The 19,045-nt window shown below is 38.3% G+C and overlaps 1 protein-coding gene across 1 annotated transcript in view; it reads left to right on the forward strand.

The window, feature by feature from the left end:
• PKHD1 (PKHD1 ciliary IPT domain containing fibrocystin/polyductin) overlaps positions 1 to 19,045 on the forward strand; it is a 424,868-nt gene that overhangs the window by 324,159 nt on the left and 81,664 nt on the right. The gene's annotated exons all lie outside the window — the stretch shown is intronic.

A 19,045-nucleotide genomic window follows, 5' to 3' on the forward strand; every position in this document is an offset into this window, starting at 1 on the left:
TTACTCTCAGCACATGGACAGTTGTCAGCATACATGTGGGAGGCTGAAGGTATATTGGGAGGTGTGTAGGCTGGACTGCCTTAAACTCCTGATGTTTTAAAGCTTTATAACATTTTAAATGAGGTTGCTGTAGGTCCCAACTGTAAGGATTCCCACAGTAGAATCCACTGTTTATTGCACTACAAATACAGTCTGTGTCTTCTTGCCATGAAGGAGACAGTACATAGTAAATGGTGCCTTCTGGGTACTAACAGGATTGGAGTGTTTTCCTGTGACTTCCAAAATGGGAATAGATCCCTCCTTCCATAGTTCAAGTCCCTTCTCATTTTTTAAACCGTAGTTTTATGCTACTTTCCAGTTTCTGTCCACAATATGGTAGAGGAGAAAAGCACAAATTTAATCTTAAGAGAATAAATGTCTATTTTGTATTTTTCCTCTTCAAGACAAGAATCTATGGTCATCTATAAAACAGTGGAAGCAGCCAGCAAAGATGAAAATGGAGGCCTCTGGAACCAGCTCTTATATTTATTCCAAATGGCGTTGAGTTTAACACACCCTTTTGGCCTTTCTCCATTTTATTAACAAACAGTTTGGAGTCCATTGCCTTTGAGGTTTATTTTAATTTGAAAAATACAAATTTTATTTGCACATATAAGTTCACATGCAAAATTCAGACAGATATCCACAGGTCCCAATGTATTGTCATATGCTTTGGTGTTGGGAGCAAAAATTATCCACGTGGATCACCTATGGGGAACACTGTGCCAGTGGGTTTTGCTATCTGTGTAATGCAGGGTGTGTAGCCAGGGGAAAAGTGAGCTGTTAATTTTGTTTTGTCTCATCTGTAAGTTCGCATTTGCAGCCAACTTTGAAACATGCATGGCAACAGGGTGCAAGGCAGCTAATCCCAGGCAGGAGAACCTCTAAGAGCCATTTGCATTTTATTCTGGAGAGAATTTCTTTTGATGATGGAGGCATCTGATCATCTGAAAATCCAAAATTATAAAAACAAAGTCTTGAAATTAATATCCCATTTAGGTAGGACTAGATCAGTACTAGAGCTTTCCACCCTGGCTTCTGACTCATTTCCTGTCTGTCCCAGTCTACAAATGCATGGAATCACCTCTCAGCCCACTTTGTACATATGGCTACTGATGTTATTGGGAGAAGACTGAAGGAAATCAGAGCTTTGGTTTCAATGGCATTTTACAATTTCTTAGCCGTGATATAGAAAGTAGAAAGGGGGTGTAATGGAAGCTAGCATCCCTTGAGCACCTTTTGCACGCGCTGTGCTGAAGTTGACATTTTCACTCATTCAGCAAATGCATTTGACCATCTGTAGTCTACCAGTGCCTTTCTAAGGATGGGAACTATAGTTGTGAATAACATTCCTGCCTTCATCAAACTTAGGTTCCAGTGGAGATTATATCTATATATCTATATCTATAAACAAATAAATAAAAATATTTCAATAGTGATGAGAGGTATGAAGAAAATAAAACAGAGTTTTGGACTAGAGAGGTAGCTTCAGGTGTGTGTGCGTGTATGTAGTGTGTGATGTGGTGTGTGTGTGGAAGGGAGCTGCTATTAGAAACAGAGTTACAATTTCAATGAGGCCTGAATGAGGAGCGAGGAATCACTCCTCTGAGCAGACGGAGGAGCTTTCCGGGGAGAGGGACCAGCCAGAGCAGGGGCTCTGACACCAGAATGGCCTCAATGTGTCTGAGGGGTGGGTGGAAAAGAGACGCATAGGAGTGATGTATAGTTAATGAGAGGGGGCGTAGTTGCAGGTAGTCAGGGCTTAGCCCCTTTATAGGCCAAAGTGATTTAGTAAGATGGGGTTGGAAGATGGTGCTAGGATTTTATTCACTTCCTGAAAAGATCGTACAAGCTGCTGTGGAGTGAATGGATCATGGTGAGAGCGGCTGGGAGTAGGCAGTGTAGTTAGAAAGCTGGGGTTGAGGGGGCCCAACAGACGCAGGACTCCATGAGTGGTCCACCACCCTGTGCTGCCCACAGACTGCGCCGGTCCACAGTGAGGTGATGACAGAAATGTCACCTGTAGAACCAGAGCTACTTGACAGTAATTGTACATCTGTTGGATCTAATGAACAAAACTTAGGGCTTTCATTTTGTATGTCTAATTTGTCTGATAATTTGCATTATATTTTAAATGTGTTGGTTCTCAATAGACTGGAAATTTTGAAACAAACAAACAAAGCATAAAACCCCCTCGTTCTCCTGCCCTTTTTCTGCTTCTTCAATTTAGGAGGTAAATTTGATGTGCTTAGGACAGTGGCTCCCAAAGCTGGCTTATTATCAGAATCACCTAGGACATTAAACATTCGTTTGCATGAGTCGATAGGTGTGTGAAGCCCAAGCCTTTGTATTTAACACACACACAAACACACATACACACACACACATACACACAAATACACACACATACACACATACATACACACCCACACACACGCATACGTACACATACACACACAGACGTCCTCCTCAAGTGATTCTGCTGTGCTAAGGTTTGAGAATCACTGTTATAGAGTTATACGCCCCCTTTGAAGTAAACAGACAGGGTGTTAGGAAGACAATTAATGTTTTTAATTTAAAAAGCCGGCAGTTTCAGTTTCTCATGAAGAATCAAGAATAAGCTCTCTGTGCCAAATACCAGCAGACATAAACATACTTGCTTATATACACACTGGATATATTTCTGAAAGGGAAAAGAACATTAACTAAAAAGACATAGGAGTATTTACAATCTAAATTAAGTCTTTAATAATAAGAATATATTAAACCTTTTTAAAAAATTCAGATTATTTTTCCTAGTGTTGAAGTGAGTTAAATGACCTCAACATATCACTTTCACAATATATCACTGGATAAAAATGGGTTCAATGTTAAGTTTATTTTTTAAACTATATATTGAATCATTGTACTAAAAGTATAAACTCGTGATAAGCTTTTCCCACACTTTCCTCAACATCATGCCCAGCAAAGTACTGTGGTCTGACTGGGACTTCTGACCAAATCCACCTTCAGGGCAGGTGAGAGTTTCCCATTCTTTCCCAGGAAAGAGTAAGAAACATTTTTCAAACCGTGTGACTTCTTGGACACTTCTTGAGAAAGAAAGTTGTAAACCATTATGGAGATCTTAAAAGTGACTAGCCTCAAATCAAAAATAAAAGATGAGGTTGGTGAAAAAGAAAATAAAGCTGGCATTTGACTGTGAGCACATAGAGTGATGAAGTGGTTTGTAACTGAATAATGGGGAAACTCAAGTTTCAGTGTGGAGACGTGTGCTCAGCTGCCTAACAGAGAGCAGCCAGCATGTTTTCAACTGTTTGTTGCTAGGTCTTGAAATGTGTCTTTTCTTTAAGTTTTCCAGGCTTCTCTTTTTTCCCATTTGCCCTGGGAATGACAGCAACATGGTATTATAAAATGGGAGAAGGAGAGGGAGGGAGAAAATGAGAGGACAGAATGGAGAGAGGAAACGGTTGTTAGAAAATTTGTCTGCCAATATATGTGCTTGTAGAGGTCTTTTCTTCTAGCTAGAGGGGGAAATACCATTCTCTTTTCCCAAGCAATTATAGGCCCCAAAGATTGAAACTTGGTATATAGCTCTTTAATCTCAGCAGATATTTATGGTTAAACATTAGACTTTTAGGATTCCAGATGTCAGGGTATTAAAATATAAAGGCACAGTGGAGTCTCAGAAAATATTAGAACCTTTGGGATATGTGACTGCAGGGATTTTTATCCTGAGCAGAGGAGGATAAAGCTTCCGGGGATGCTTTGTAAGACCCAAAGAGCACCTTTCTTCCACCTTAGTCTCTCCCTCTTCCACGACTTGTCTGGTCTCCAGGCAGTGAAGGGCATAACAATATTTGATTGCATTTTTAAATAATCCGTACTGTGAATTGGAGTGATTTTCCTATGTGACTTGTAAAGGGTGATGTAAAGAGGCATATCTACAGGAGCAATTTCCCTTTCCTTTCTTCAATCTAGACATCCTATTTCTGTGATTCTCTTGCTCTTCAGCCCTTCCATTAACAGCTAATACTTGTTGAGTATGTTTCTGACTCTGTGCTAAGACCTTCAGATGAATGATCTCATTTAATGCCATGGATAGGATCTATCCTAGGAGATAAATATTCTTGTCCCCTCTATTTTATCGATGTGGAAGCTGATGAGACACATAGGCAACTTGCCCAAGTCATACAACTAATTAATAGAAGATTCAGGACTGAACTTGTGTTTTTAACACTGTGCTGTACTGTACACAGTACCCTCCTTCGACTTTTTCTTGCTTCTTTCACTACATTGTCCAAGGTAAGCTCTCTTAGATCTATCAGCTTTTCTCACACACAAAGCTCTATCTACGAAGAACAAAGCAAACTGAAACTGTGCAATTATTCCAGCAATTATCCACCCCAACTAGCAATAATAATAGTTACCGTTTATCTGGCATATTCCATGTGCCACGCATTATGCTAAGTGGCTTATAAACATTCCCATTTATCCCTACAACAACCTTAACATGTAGGAATTATTATCCCTTTCAGCATTTGAGGGAATAAGGGTTTAGAAAAGTTAACTAATTTTTCATGGTCCCGCAGCTAGAATGTGCAGAACCAAGATTTAAATCTGTATTTGTCTGACTCCAAAGTCTGGGCTTGTAACCACTTCTAGGTAATTATCATCGTGTGGTCTGAATCATCTGGTGGGGTGCTGTACAGAGATATATTTAACCGAGTAATTCACATATTTCCACTTTACATGGTAGGAAATAGATGTTTAGGTTTAAAAAAAATAACTGTCGATTACTATGACATTCTTAAGAAACAATGTAATAACAATCACACAAAAACCTCATTTAGTTCCTCTTCTTCCTCTTCTTCTAGTATATATGTGTATATATATTAGTTTTCATGGACAAACTAAATGGACTCTGTCACATCCAAGAAAAGCATTTTGCCAGGATTAACCACTGAAGGTTGTGTGATGGCAATAGAGTTGTATGGAGAAGAAGCTTTGGTCATGAGATCAAAAGTGTATTGTGGTAATTTTTCTGTAGCTTCTCCTTTTCCCCCAGTGACTTAATGTAGGGTTTTGTTTTTTTTTCCAACCTAGGCAAATAGTTATCGAGTACCCAGTGAGAGCAAAGCACTGTGTACTGTTGGAGTAACCTAGAAAGAACATCAAGGTAGATAAGAAAAGAAGGCATATATGAAAGAGGCAAGTAAAGAATTGTATTTAGAAGGAGGAGATGCAGGGCTTCCTGTGCATTGCAATGTAATAGCTCTCCTATGGAATGCCCCTGGCTCCCACATGCAGTTGAGACTCTCTCTTTATGTCCTTGTTTCATCTATCACTCAATTCCATTATAGCTCATCTCATGCTCTACAGCCATCACTTTACAAGCCTGCCTTCTCACCAGACTGAGTACCTTGAAGGCAAACATCTTTGAATTTTTAGTACAATCTTTGGAACATAATATGTGCCCAGTATATGTTTACTGAGTGAGGGAATAAATGAATAAATGGGTGACTAAATGAGTGAAAAAGTCAAGAATTGAAGTTTGCCATCAGCTGTTTCACAAAATGTTTTGTAGATTTACTCAATGTACAATTTGTTTTAGCATTTTTAAAGAGTGTTTCCCATTCACTTATCTTAGGAGATTGTGAAAAATGTGATGCATGGCCAGATATATGTTGAAAACTCTGACCATTCCCGTTTTGGAGATTCATCACATGAATTAAAACGTTAAAGGTTCTGATAAGTCCTGCAATTAAAAACAAAAACAAAAACTGTTCAACTTTGTGTTATCCAGTATTTCTCCAACTTTTTGACTACAGAATACATTTTCACACTATGCATGAGTACTCCTTGGAATTAGTGTAGTTCAGAATGCATTTTGGGGAATATTGTCTCATATTAATCCATTAGCCTGCAGAAATACATGCCAGTTGGAAACGAAATGATAAGATTACAGTATTTTTGATTTTGATGGTTTCTTGAAGGTCAATCAGTTGCACTTCCCATTCAATGTGAGGATGGCCTCTATTGTTAACTTTCCCAGGAAGTGGGAATTCATTCTCTTACAAGACTGCCTAATATATTTTGAATAATTTTAATTGTTAGGATCTTCCTGTATGATTTCTATCTACTAACCTAGTCTGCTTTCTGGTGACAGAGTATAAATAATTCTTTCCATATTGCATCTTTTTACATATTCAAAAGCGGTTACCTTTTTCTAGCATAGAAATTCTAAACTTTTTTCTGTTAGGAAATATATGACAGATTTTTTTCAGGTTTTCACTTTCTAAACTGGCTTGTTTTGATGTTCTTCAATTGTTGATGATTTTTCCAAAATGTAGAAACCAGAACTGAGCATTGCCTATCCAGAACAGCATTGTCCAATAGAAATAATAATGCAAACCACAAGTGTAATTTAAATATTCTAGTGTCCAGGTTAAAAAAGGGAAAAAAGAAACAGATGAAATTTAATTAATAATATATTTTATTTAATCCAATATATTCAAAGTTATTTGAAGATGTAATCAGTACAAAATTACTGAGATATTTGTATTTTTTTCATAGTCTTTAAAATTTCACATGAATTTTACAGTTACAGCATATCTCAATTCAGAAACTACATTTTCATAAGAAATATTTGATCTGTATCTAGATTTCATAAACTTTACAATTGAAAAGTAGATGCATGTACAATTTGTTCCAAATATACCTAAACATTTTTTGTAACTAAATTATCAGTTTTACACTTTAAATTATATATTTATAATTATAAATTATATAAATTATACAGTTTAAAATTTAGTTCTTCAGTTGCACTAGTCATTTTTCAAGGCCTAAATAGCTACATGCAGATGAGTATTTCCTCCTTTGTTCTGGAGGGATAAATATTAAAGAGAACTGATTTTTTAAAACCTATGTGCTAGACTGTATTTGTCTCTGATAAATTTCACTTTTATAAGTCCTTTTTATAGGTCATCATATGCATCTTGGGTTTCTAGAATTAGAAACTAACCACAGAATTAGAAGCCATTCTGGAGACCACCTAATTGGTTCTGGGCATATAACTCGGTCAGTAAAAGAGAGAAGCTTGCCTAGCTGGGATTATCTGCCATTAGCAGAAACTACTGTTTAAATATCCAGTCCTCCAAATAAAGTGTCAAGGTTTCCTGAGCCTGGGAATTTTACTATTCAGGGTATAATCCTTTATTGAGAAATCTATTCACATATCTATGGTTTGTTTTATGAGAAGCAGTAACATCAGTGTTCCACAAGAGGGGCTGTTTTTGAATGTCAGTCACTAAGTGAAATTACTTAACTTTTTGCCATGATGATATACTGGCTCTCTCCTTTCTCTTTTTCATTTTCTTGTCTTTCTTTCGCCTTTCCTCCCCCAGCCTCTGCCCCTGGATTATTTCCAGGACTTCATTGAATAGTAAACTGTGGTCTTATTCGTAAAATTTTAATAATGGAGGAATCCTTCAATGCTGCTTTCAGTCTTTTGGTACAAGAATTATTGAAAGATTTAGAAGGCAGAGCTCAAACTTTAGCTTGTTTTATGCCTAAGACAGATGGATGGTTTCTATGTGTTTGATTATTGTGTGTGTGTGTGTGTGTGTGTGTGTGTATGCGTGCACACGCATTTTAATGGAAGGAAACATTTGGGCAGTCCCACCGATAAATAAAGCACTTGTGCCTTACCAATAGGTGCTAAGCAAGTTCATGACTGAAACCTTTTCATTTCAATATTATGGATCTGAAAGATTCTTTGATTTAGTTTAAAGTTTTTTCCTCCATATATTTGCACACTCACTAGGTGTAAAATTAATGCTCTTTTGTGACATTCTGAATGCAATCATTAAAATCTCCTAGAAGTAAATATGTGGATGGAACAAAAATTTTTTTAAAGGTCAGAAATAGAAACCAAATACATTAAAGAACTTAGTTTATAACAAAGATGACATTTTAAATCATGGGAAAATAGAAACTATTCATTAATGATACTGAGGCACTTGACTAATCACTCAGGGAAAAAAATTAGGAATTCATATCTTTCTCTTTATAAAAATAAATTTCATACAGATTCAAGATGAAAAAAATATATATAATTACCAGGAAATTTTGGTGAGGTTATATATCCTTAGAGTTATGGAGATTTTTCTTAGCATGAATCAAAATCTAGGACATATATGTAAATATTTGATAAATTTGACTCTTTTCAAATTAAAAAGTTCTGCAAAGGATATTAAAAACTAAACTAAAAAACTAGGGAAAAAATACAACTCATATAGAAAAGGGCTAATTTCCTTAATATACCAAAAAAATTCTTACTAATATTTAAGAACAAAAAAAAGAACAAACCAATTCAAAAAATATTCAGAGGATTCTAAAGTGCATTTCACAGAGAAATAAACACAAATGCCAAAAAGCATACAAAAAGCCATACAAAACATACAAAGAGAGAAAGACGGTTTCTCTCATAATCAGAGCGTTGGTTAAGAGTTTTTATACTGAGTTGAGCTGTCTGCATTGTGTCCACTTACTAGATGGGCAACTCCAAGAAAGCTTCTTATTCTCTCTGAGCCTCCGTTTCCTCATTTAGGAAGTGGAGATATTAATAGTATATACTCATACGTTTATTGGAAGGATTAAAAGAGAGCAACTCAACAAAAGTATCCACCACTACTACCAAGACAGTGATGACCATTGCCACTATTATTTACTATTAATACGATTATTTTAGCAGTAGTGTTGGCAACTATCTAAAGGCCTATACCTCTGACTCCACAACTCCACTTTTAGGAAGTTATCCTAAAAATTTTTGTTGAACGAATAAACAAGACAGTAAAACATATATAATGAAAAAGAAAAAAATTCCCTGTCTTTACCCTCTGCTATCCCGATCTTCAGTGCTGCAGCTTAGAGGGAAGTTTCCATTTTTAAACATCATATATATGTATTACTTATTATTTTAATAAGAATAATGATAGTAAAACTCATTTATATAACAAATGGGAATCCTGAAATATGAGTTGGTTATTATGTAAAGCATGTCAGGAAAAGGGACGCAGAAGAAAAGAAATTTTCCTAGCCCTAGAAGCCAATCTGTCTACTACGGAATTACGGACTCCCTGTAGGACCCAATTCCAATTTGCTTAACTCCCTCACAGGAAAAATGTTAATAAAAATTGAATATAAGTTCCTGAAAGTAATTGCCATGGAGAAAGGGATTTGAAGCTGATTTTTTTCTGTGCCTGTGGATAATAGTCTCTTCCCTTTTGGGTGATGTTGGTGAGACACAACTTTCCTTAAGCATGGCCCGTGTGGAAACCAGCCCATCCCTACATCTAGACCATATTCTCTCTCCTTTGAGCACTTTAGAGGCAAAGGAGCAGATCCTAGAGCTATAAAACTCACAATGCCTGTAAACTCTTCAGCCCCTCACCTGGCTTGGGATAGGCACTAAGTAAGTACTAGTGCCCACTGTTTTGTTGCCTCCATTTATCCTGCCTGACTGGGGTGATGACTTGCACATTTGAGCATCCATCTTAACTGGTTATTTTACCAGTTTTCTGCTGCTGCCATAGCAAATTACTATAAATTTAGTGACTTAAAAGAACACCCATGTATTGTCTCACAGTTCTGCAAGTCAGAAGTCTGGGATACTTGGCTGGTTTCTCTGCTTAGAGCCTCTCAAGGCTGAAAGTTAGATATTAGCAGGACTGCATTTCTTTCTGGAGTTTTTATGGATGAATCTACTTCTAATCTCGCTCAGGTTCTTGGCCTGATTCAGTTCTATGTGACTGTAGGACTGAGGTTCCCATTCCCTTGCTGGTTGTAGACTGGAGGAATCATGCTCAACTTCTAGGGCTGCCCACACTCCCTGACTGTGACCTGCTTCACCTGCAAAGCCAGCAAGGGTGGCTTGTGTCCTTCACATGCTTTGAATTTCTCCTGCCTTCTCTTCTGCTGCATCTCTCTGATTCTAGCCAGAGAAAGTTCTTTGCTTTTAAGAATTTATAGGATTAGATTGAGCTCACCCAGATAAACTCCCCACTTTAAGATCCATAAACTTAATTACACCAACAAAGTCCATATTCACATGGTCAGGATTAGGGCATGGACATCTTTGGGAGGTTATTACTCAGCCTACCGTAGTTCTTTGTAAGGCCTTAGTTTTAGTTTGGAAGGGGGAAGAACAAGAAATAGTAAGTTGGAATACTGATGCTATCTCTGAAAGATTTCTTTTCTCTCAGGAAAGAAGGAAGACCTGGTTTATCTGATTTTAGAGGTATTGTAGAAATATGGAGGTCTCCGTATTCGCTCTCCAGGGTGAACATCAGGTTTTGATGGAAAAACTATCAGTAGAACTGGATTTATTTGATATGATTATGTAACATTATGATTCTTAGCCTGATTTTTGTCTCATCTTTGTTATAATTTGAAGCAAAAAATACTTTATAGGCATACCTCATAGATATCGCGGTTTTGGTTCCAGACTGCCTAATAAAGTGAGTATCGCAAAAAAGCAAGTCATAAATTTTTTGGTTTCCCAGTACATATAAAAGTTATGTGTACATTATGCTCTAGTCTGTTAAGTGTGCAATAGCATTTATCTAAAAAACAATGCACATCCCTTCATTAAAAATTACTTATTGCTAAAAACTGCTGAATATAATCTGAACCTTCAGTGAGTTGTCATCTTTTATGCTGGTGGAAGGATTGAAATATTGTGAGAATTACCCAAATACGACAGTGACACGAGGTGAGCCAATGCTGTTGGGAAAATAGTGCTGACAGACATGCTCAACGCAGGGTTGCCACAAACCTTCAATTTGTAAAAAATCTCAGTATTTGCAGAGTGTAATAAAATGAGGTATGCTTGTGTACTGATATGCATTTAAATATGTATTTTATTACATGTGTTTTAACTATGACTTTATTATAAACTGTCTTTGATATATTTATTTACAATGCTGTCACTTCAAAGTACAGCCTCAGTCACCAAATTTCCCCTGAATTAAGGGAACCAGAATCTAGGCATTAGGAACTCCTGAATATCCAGTGCCTGATGATGCTTGGTGACACAAATGTGAACTTCTGTAATAAGGGAAAGCGGCTCATTTTCCCTGGCTCTCTCAGACACATCAATGGCCCACCCAAATAGCTGAGTATGAACTTGCAAAAGCTTAGATGAGGGAGCACCGCATTTTGCAGCAATTAATTTTGCAGAGGAAGCAGTCTGTTTAAAGATGCCTGCAGGACTCACTAAAATGGGGGCTGTTTTTCAAGGCCACCAGAGCTGCAGTGGGCTCTGGCTGGTTCATCAACAAAACAGTGCTAAAATATGGCCTCCTGGGTTTTGCAAAAGGAGGGACTGGAGGGGCAATGAATTATGCTCACCTGCTAGAGCTGGGTGAAGTCTGTAATTGTTTAGCCCCCTAGCACTCCCCTGCAAGGGTTAAAATGACAGAGATATTAGTTGGCGATGGCTAAAATTGTTGGTTTGAAGCTCTCGGCAATACGCAGACTGTTATTTACCGGACTTGGTCGATTTACTTCTTAATGCAATAATGACCTGTGAAATGAAACGTGAGCTAGACAATTGTTCCTCATTGTTTCCAGTAAAACAGCCCTTCATACCCCATTAAACCACCATTAATTCCATACGAAAGAGAGTCGCGCACAAGCGCAGGATGGTCTCTCTCTTTCTTTCTCAGACTTTCCTGCTCTCGTGCTCCTGTTTCATTTTTCTTCTGTTACTTTGTATTTCCCCTTTTCTTCCTCTTTCCCTCCATTTCTCCAAATGGAATATGTGGGTCATGGAATCCATGGTGGGACATTTTTCCAAAGGACACTTGGAGTTACATCTCCTACAAAACAGAGGCAAGGTTTCAGTTGCCAAGCCTCCACTGGCTCTCTGTTTGCCTTGAACGTGAAAACAGCTACAGAAACAGAAGAGTTTTGAAAAAGAAGGAGCAATTGTTTAGTCTTGTTTAAAAAAGATCCAAATGCCTGTTCCTGATGGGTACGTGCTAGTTTTCCCACACTGGTTGCCTAGTAACTGCCTCCAGGTAAGCCAACCGTGTGAATGGGTGATGTACCTTCTCTGGCCTAGGACGGGGTCCTTCCCACAGCAGGAATGCACACAGGTCACAGGAAGTGCCTCTGTGTTCCAGGAACCTGACTAGTTTCGAGCTGCTTTCCCTTCTCCCAAGACCTACTCTAACTCCCCCATAACAAAGGCCCCAACCCGGAAGCACTGAACCTCAGGGCATGAAAGCTGCTTCTGGAGCATTTCTTCTCACTGACCCTTTTCTCCCTACAACCTCATAGCTGGCACCTGTCTTATAATTTTTTTCATTGCGTGACTGGAATGTTTTGCTTCATTTTGCATCTTGTTGAAACTTAGCAGGGCCCCTCTGGGTCCCCAATTTCTTGCTTATAGGAAAAAGGCTTTAGTCTCCTAGACCTTTCTGGAGTTTCAAAGAGCAGACTCCAGCAGTTACTAATTAGGGAAGTGAGGGAATACAGAAACAAAGGAAAAGCAGTCAAGAAACAATATTTCAGTGATAAAACAGAGTCCTAACTCCTCCTCAAGAGATATACATAACAATATGATACACATCTTTGAGTTGTTCTGCTGAAACTAAGACCGCACCCACCCGCCCATGTGGAGGAGGGTGAATACATGCTGAGCATAGACACCAGACTGGTTGGAATCAGAGGGTGATGATGAAGATTTCTGAAACACCACCCTGTTACCTCACCACCAGCCAATCAGAAGAAAGTCATGCCCCCTGCAGTCCTCACCCCAAATGTTGCCTTTAAAAACCCTTTCCTGGAAGCCATCAAGGAATTTGGGTCTTTTGATCATGAGCTGCCTATTCTCTTTGCTTGATGCCCTGCAATAAATGCTGTACTTTCCTTCTCCACAACCTGTGTCAATAGATTGACTCAGCTGTGCATCGGGCAAGGGGGCCCAAGTTCAGTTCAGTAACATTGCTGTTTGCAGGTCCCTGCATGACTCTTTCTGCCTCTGTAGTCACTTTGTCTTCTCTTCTTCCTTCAAACGTTTTCAGCATCACTCTTCTGAGGACACTTGTGATTATATTAGAACTGTTGGGGCCCAGGGTAGACGACCCCAAAATATGCCTTAATGGCATATGATTATTTTGAATTAAAGTTACTTAAGAAACGTTCGATGCAAGAGGGACACTCTGACCCTCTTCTCTGTCTCCCTGAAAGGAGGAAATAAATCTCCCATGTGAAAGGTGCCCTTCATGCATGTGGAGGTAGAAGGGACACCCTTATCGCTAGGCACAGGGAATTCAGGGCCAAGAAGCTTGTATAAATAAACCTTGTTACTTCTTTCCTAATTTATTACCCAAGCCCAAACTTTGCTTACATTTCTTACTAATTGGGCACCCAAACCTAAATTCTTTTGTCCTGCCAATTCCTCTCAAATTTATTGTTTCTATGTCTAAAAAAATATAAAAGCTGTTGGCTTTGGCCACTTCTTAGGTCCCATTTCTATGAGAACTCTGTGCACATGAATTAAAATTTGTTCCTCTTTCTGCTGTTAATCTGTCTTGTGTCAATTTTATTATTAGTCTGGCCAAAAGAACTCAAGAGAAGTAGAGGGGGAAATTTCTCCCTCCCCAGCAGAGCCCACCTGGATAATACGGAATACATATATTTTAATCTAGAAAGTCCAGATTTGACAATTAGGGTATTTTCTTTCCCTTTCTCTTCTTGACAGGAATGAAAAAGAAAGGGGAAAGAAAATATTCTGAATCACCTAAATCACTCTTGATCACACACTCAAAACAAATTTAAAATAACACCTCATCATCAATTTTTTATATCATTTTAAATTTTCACTTCTGGTTTTGGAGGTAGGTTTATCATCACCATTTGAAATACTCAACAGTTGACTTTCCCACCTCTCTCAAAATGGTTCCACTCACACATGAATTGTTCTTGAATAGTCAGTCATTTTATAGCTATCAACTCTGGCACTGGTTTGTGTGATAGTACCTAGTAATTAGAAAGGCTTGTAAATTTCCTATATATATTCCCCTTCCACACAGGGTCATGTGTGCTGGGGAATGAATATTGCAGGAGGCTGGATGCTAACAAAGATTGTCTCCCTACGGGACAAGGAGAAAGGCTGTTTATCTTTTTAAATTCTTATTTATTTTTATTTATTTTTAAATTATTTATTTATTGGCCATGTCGTACGCACGTGAGCGGCTTGTGGTAACTTTGTTCCCTGACCAGGGATTGAACCCCGGCCCTCAGCAGTGAGAGCGCGGAGTCTTAACCACTGGACCACCAGGGAATTCCCAAGGCCATTTAGATCTTCCATATGAACTCACTCTTTTTCTAAAAAAATTGAAGTATAATTGATTTATAATATTGTGTTAGTTTCAGGTGTACAGCAAAGGGATTCAGTTTTATATATATATACATATATATATTTTATATATATATACATATATATATTATATATGTTTCATATATACATGAAATATATATATTTTAGATTTTTTCCATTATAGGTTACTACAGTATGTTGTTGAATATAGTTTCCTGTGCTATACAGTAGGTTCTTGTTTTTTAATCTATTTTATGTATAGTAGTGCGTATCTGTTAACTCCAAACTCGTAATTTATCCCTCCTCCTGCTTTCCCCTTTGGTAACCATAAGTTTGTTTTCTGTGTCTGTGAGTCTGTTTTTGTTTTGTAAATAAGTTCATCTGTATCATTTTCTTTTTTTGGTTCCACATATAAGTGATACCATGTGATATTTGTCTTTCTCTGTCTGACTTTCTTCACTTAGTATGATAATCTCTAGGTCCATCCATGTTGTGAACTCATTCTTGAATCTGTTGTAAAATGCGTTTCATCACCTGATTCTTTCCTCAAAAACATATCTGGCATTTTACTGTTTGCAGCTGATATCACAAAGGTCCCAGGAACAAAGTGACTCCTTTACAATCGTATAGCCTATCAGACCAAACTTTTAGTTCCTTTTCCAGCCAGTATTTTTCCCCCTGTATTAAACTCCCTTTTAAGAAAAAGTTAATTACAAAAGAAATCAGTAATTAGTGAAATAAACACTAATGAAGTGACTAAGGTCTCGTTTAAAACAAGCTTCAATATTTTTTTTAAAGAAAAAGTAATAGAGGGTAACCTTTACTGTTCAGAGTAGGCCTATTCCTGTGGCTATTCCATCTTTCACGAGTTTACTGAGGATCTACACGTCCTTCAAGGGGATGTCCTCTCCACTCCAGGAGGAAGTGAAGTCTTCCTCCTCAGACTGCCTTGGCTCTTACTGGAATGTCATCATTCATGTTACATTTTGCTCAGCATGATTAATTATAGTAGAATGAGGTGGTGCCTTCTTTACCCAATTTGATTATGACCTTCTGGAAGGCAGAATAGATTTACTATGCTAGTTTTAGCTTAGTTTAACCAATACATATCGATTCTCTATTACAATTTAATGATAGTTACTTCTATTGCAGTAGTTTCCATTTACTGGGTGCTTCTTACATGCCAGACATCGTGTTAGGTGCTTTATATATCATACCTTTACAGTAACTTGGGAAGTAAGTCTCATTTTTATCATTCTAAATATGATGAAACTGAGGCTCACAGAGTTTAGGGGCTTTGTTTAAGACGTACGTCAAGTGATAAAGTGAAGATTTATGCCCAAATCTGTCTGAACCCATGCTTTTTTTTCTTAATGACCATGACCTTTCTTGGATATAGGCTGTCTGGGGAATTATGCATAAGTGAGATTCATCTTTGACCCTCAAGGAGATAATTTAGTGTAATAATTTAGTATGATAATTCGAGTACTCGACCTTAGTTCGAAACAATGTAAGATAAGCACCTGCAAATACATACATAGTACTCTGAGCAAAATGGATGGGTGGGACTTTGACAGAAGGAGAAAAAACTTCCCTTATCAAGGCATGAATAAAGGACACTGACATCACAACGTGTGGGGTATTTTCATTTGGTTGTAGAATGGGAGACATGTTGAGAAAAAGGGAGAACAGAGCTGTAGTTTTGGAGAGCCTTGAAAGCCAGACTGAAGTACTTTTCTTTATTTACTTCATGAGCTGTTGAGGGGGCTTTGAAGAGTCCAGGATAGAGGAGGAGCCTATGGGAAGCTGTACTTCAGTCAGGCTGCAGGAAGCAGGGTGAAGATTGGGTTGGAGCATGGGCCAAATGGAAAGACCTGATAGGACACTGTTTTAGTTGTTTAGCTTTAGAGGAAATGCATTGAGGAGCTGGAGGAGATTGATGGCCATCAGAAGGGAGAGGATGGTACAGATCAAAGACATACAAAAGAGAGGGAGAAGAAAGGGCTTGCCCACTCCTGACTGTTGGGAACTGATGAGAGGAAATCAAGAGTTACTGTATTGTCCACAGTCAGCATATCCTGCGGAACAAAGGTTCCAACAGTAGATATGGGGAAATAAGAAGGAAGAGGTTGTTGGCCTAAGCTTTGTCTTTAGTGAGTTTGGGATGCCCACTATAGGGGAGAGGAACTATTCAAATATCCATCTGGCAGCAGGAATCTCTGGGATTAGAAACTGAAAGATAAAGCACAGCTAGAGAGAAAACTGAAAATTGTCTGGAATTAGCTGATAGGTGAAACAATAGAGAAAATGATTGCTGAAGAAGGAAGAAAGAAAAGAAACTGAAGCCCCTACTTTGGGGAATGCATGGCATTGAGGAGAGCCTTCACTGGGAAGTGTGCAAGCAGATAAGCGAGGCTTAACATTTTACTGTTTGTTGCAGAGACAAGGGGCACAGAGGTAGGACTACCCACCAGAGGCGGGAAAGCTCTCACTCTTTGCTTCCTTGCTGGGTTCTGAGGTGTTTTAAGGAAAACAACGAGCTGTGACAAAGATGGGGTGGGTTGTCCTCTAGTGAGAGGAAAAGTTGGGCCAGTCTTGTGTGTCGATGGAGGAAACTGGTGCAGGTACAAGGTGATTTAAGGGACTGGTCCACCCAGGGCCTTGCTGACCCCCAAACACTTTCCCTACCCATGCTGTGTCCTTCCTTCTAGGCTGAAAGTGCTACCTTTGCTGCTAGAGCTATTCCTTCAGAAAGTCAGTGTTGGGTGTGGAGAAAAGGGAACCCTCTTGCACATTGGTGGGAATGTAAATTGATACAGCCACTATGGAGAACAGTATGGAGGTTCCTTAAAAAACTACAAATAGAATTACCATATGACCCAGCAATTCCACTACGGGGCATATACCCAGAGAAAACCATAATTCAAAAAGACACATGCACCCCAATGTTCACTGCAGCACTATTTACAATAGCCAGGTCATGGAAACAACCTAAATACCCATCTACAGATGAATAGATAAAGAAGATGTGGTACATATATATGACAGAATATTACTCAGCCATAAAAAGGAATGAAGTTGGATCATTTTTAGAGACATGGATGGACTTAGAGACTGTTATACAGAATGAAGTAAGTCAGGAAGAGAAAAGCAAATATCGTATATTAATGCATATATGTGGAATCTAGAAAAATGGTACAGGTGAACCAGTTTGCAAGGCAGAAATAGAGACACAGATGTAGAGAACAAACATATGGACACCAAGGGGGGAAAACAAGGGCGGAGGGTAGTGGGATGAATTGGGAGATTGGGATTGACATATATACACTAATATGTATAAAATAGATAACTAATAAGAACCTGCTCTATAAAATATAAATTAAATTAAAGAAAAAGAAAAGAAAGTCAGTGTTAAGATGTGCACATTCATTTATTCATCCGTTCACTTACCCAGCTGATATTTAGTGGGCAGCTACTGCATTCCAGGTATCAGGAGAAAAGCTGGTGTACAAAATGACATGATTCCTATCCTCATATCATATTAGGAAAGGTAAGCAATAAGAAATCTATACATAAAATAGACAACTAAATATATGATTACATATAAACGCTATAAAGAAGAGAACAGGCATGCCATAAGTGCGTCACAGTGGTCGTGGTGGTGGTGGTAAGTCAGTGAAGGCTGCTCTGGGAAGTAATATTAAAACTGAGACCCAAACTGAATAAGAGTTGGCCAGGTAATATGTGGAGGGGAAAGCCTTCAAGGCAGAGAAAGCAGTTTGTGTGTAAATCCCGAGGCTGGAGGAGCAGAGCCTCGGAGGAAGGAAGGCCACAGGGACTGAATAATAGTGGGCTTGCATGCAGATGAGTAGCCTGTGATGAGGTTGCACAGGTGAACAAGAGGCAGATCCTGAGGAGCTTATGGGACATTTTAAGAACATGAGATTTTATTCGACTTGCAATGGAAACTGATGCAATTTACTTTGCATTTTTTAAACTTTGGAAGAGTAACTGGAGGTTTGCAGGAATGAATAAGAGAAAGATGAGTTAGCCATTCTATTGCAGTGATCCAGGTGAGAAGAAATAGTGATATGGGTTACTTTTGTTCCTTTTGTTAATTTTATTTTATTTTTAGTAGACATTGTTTTAGACTTGAGGCTTAAACATAAGAACCCCAATTAATTTTTTTCTGCTTTATCTAAGATTTTAGCATCATGAAAAATGGTCTTGTATTCATTTGCTTTAACACACTCTTAGTCCAGAACCCAGATGTCAAAATCGATCTACTTAATGATTATCTAAAAAACTGGTAAATATGAATCTTCTCTTGTACTATGACCTTAAGAGAAGCTCCAAGCCCTGAGAACAAAACAATAGTTGACAAAACCTTCACCTTCTAAAGTGAGGCTCCAGAGTTCCAGCTCTGTCTGTGGAACTTTCTGCAATGATGAAAATTTTCTACATCTGTGCTATTCAGTATGGTAGCCACTAGCCACGTGTGGGTATTGAGTGTTTGAAAGTGACTGGGAAGATTGAGGAACTGAATTTTATTTTGTTTTACTGTGATTCATTAAAATTTAAACTTACATAGCCACATGTGGTGAGTGGCTACTGTGTTGG

This window comes from Tursiops truncatus, chromosome 10 (genome assembly GCF_011762595.2).
Source record: "Tursiops truncatus isolate mTurTru1 chromosome 10, mTurTru1.mat.Y, whole genome shotgun sequence".
In the NCBI taxonomy this organism is placed as follows: domain Eukaryota; kingdom Metazoa; phylum Chordata; class Mammalia; order Artiodactyla; family Delphinidae; genus Tursiops; species Tursiops truncatus.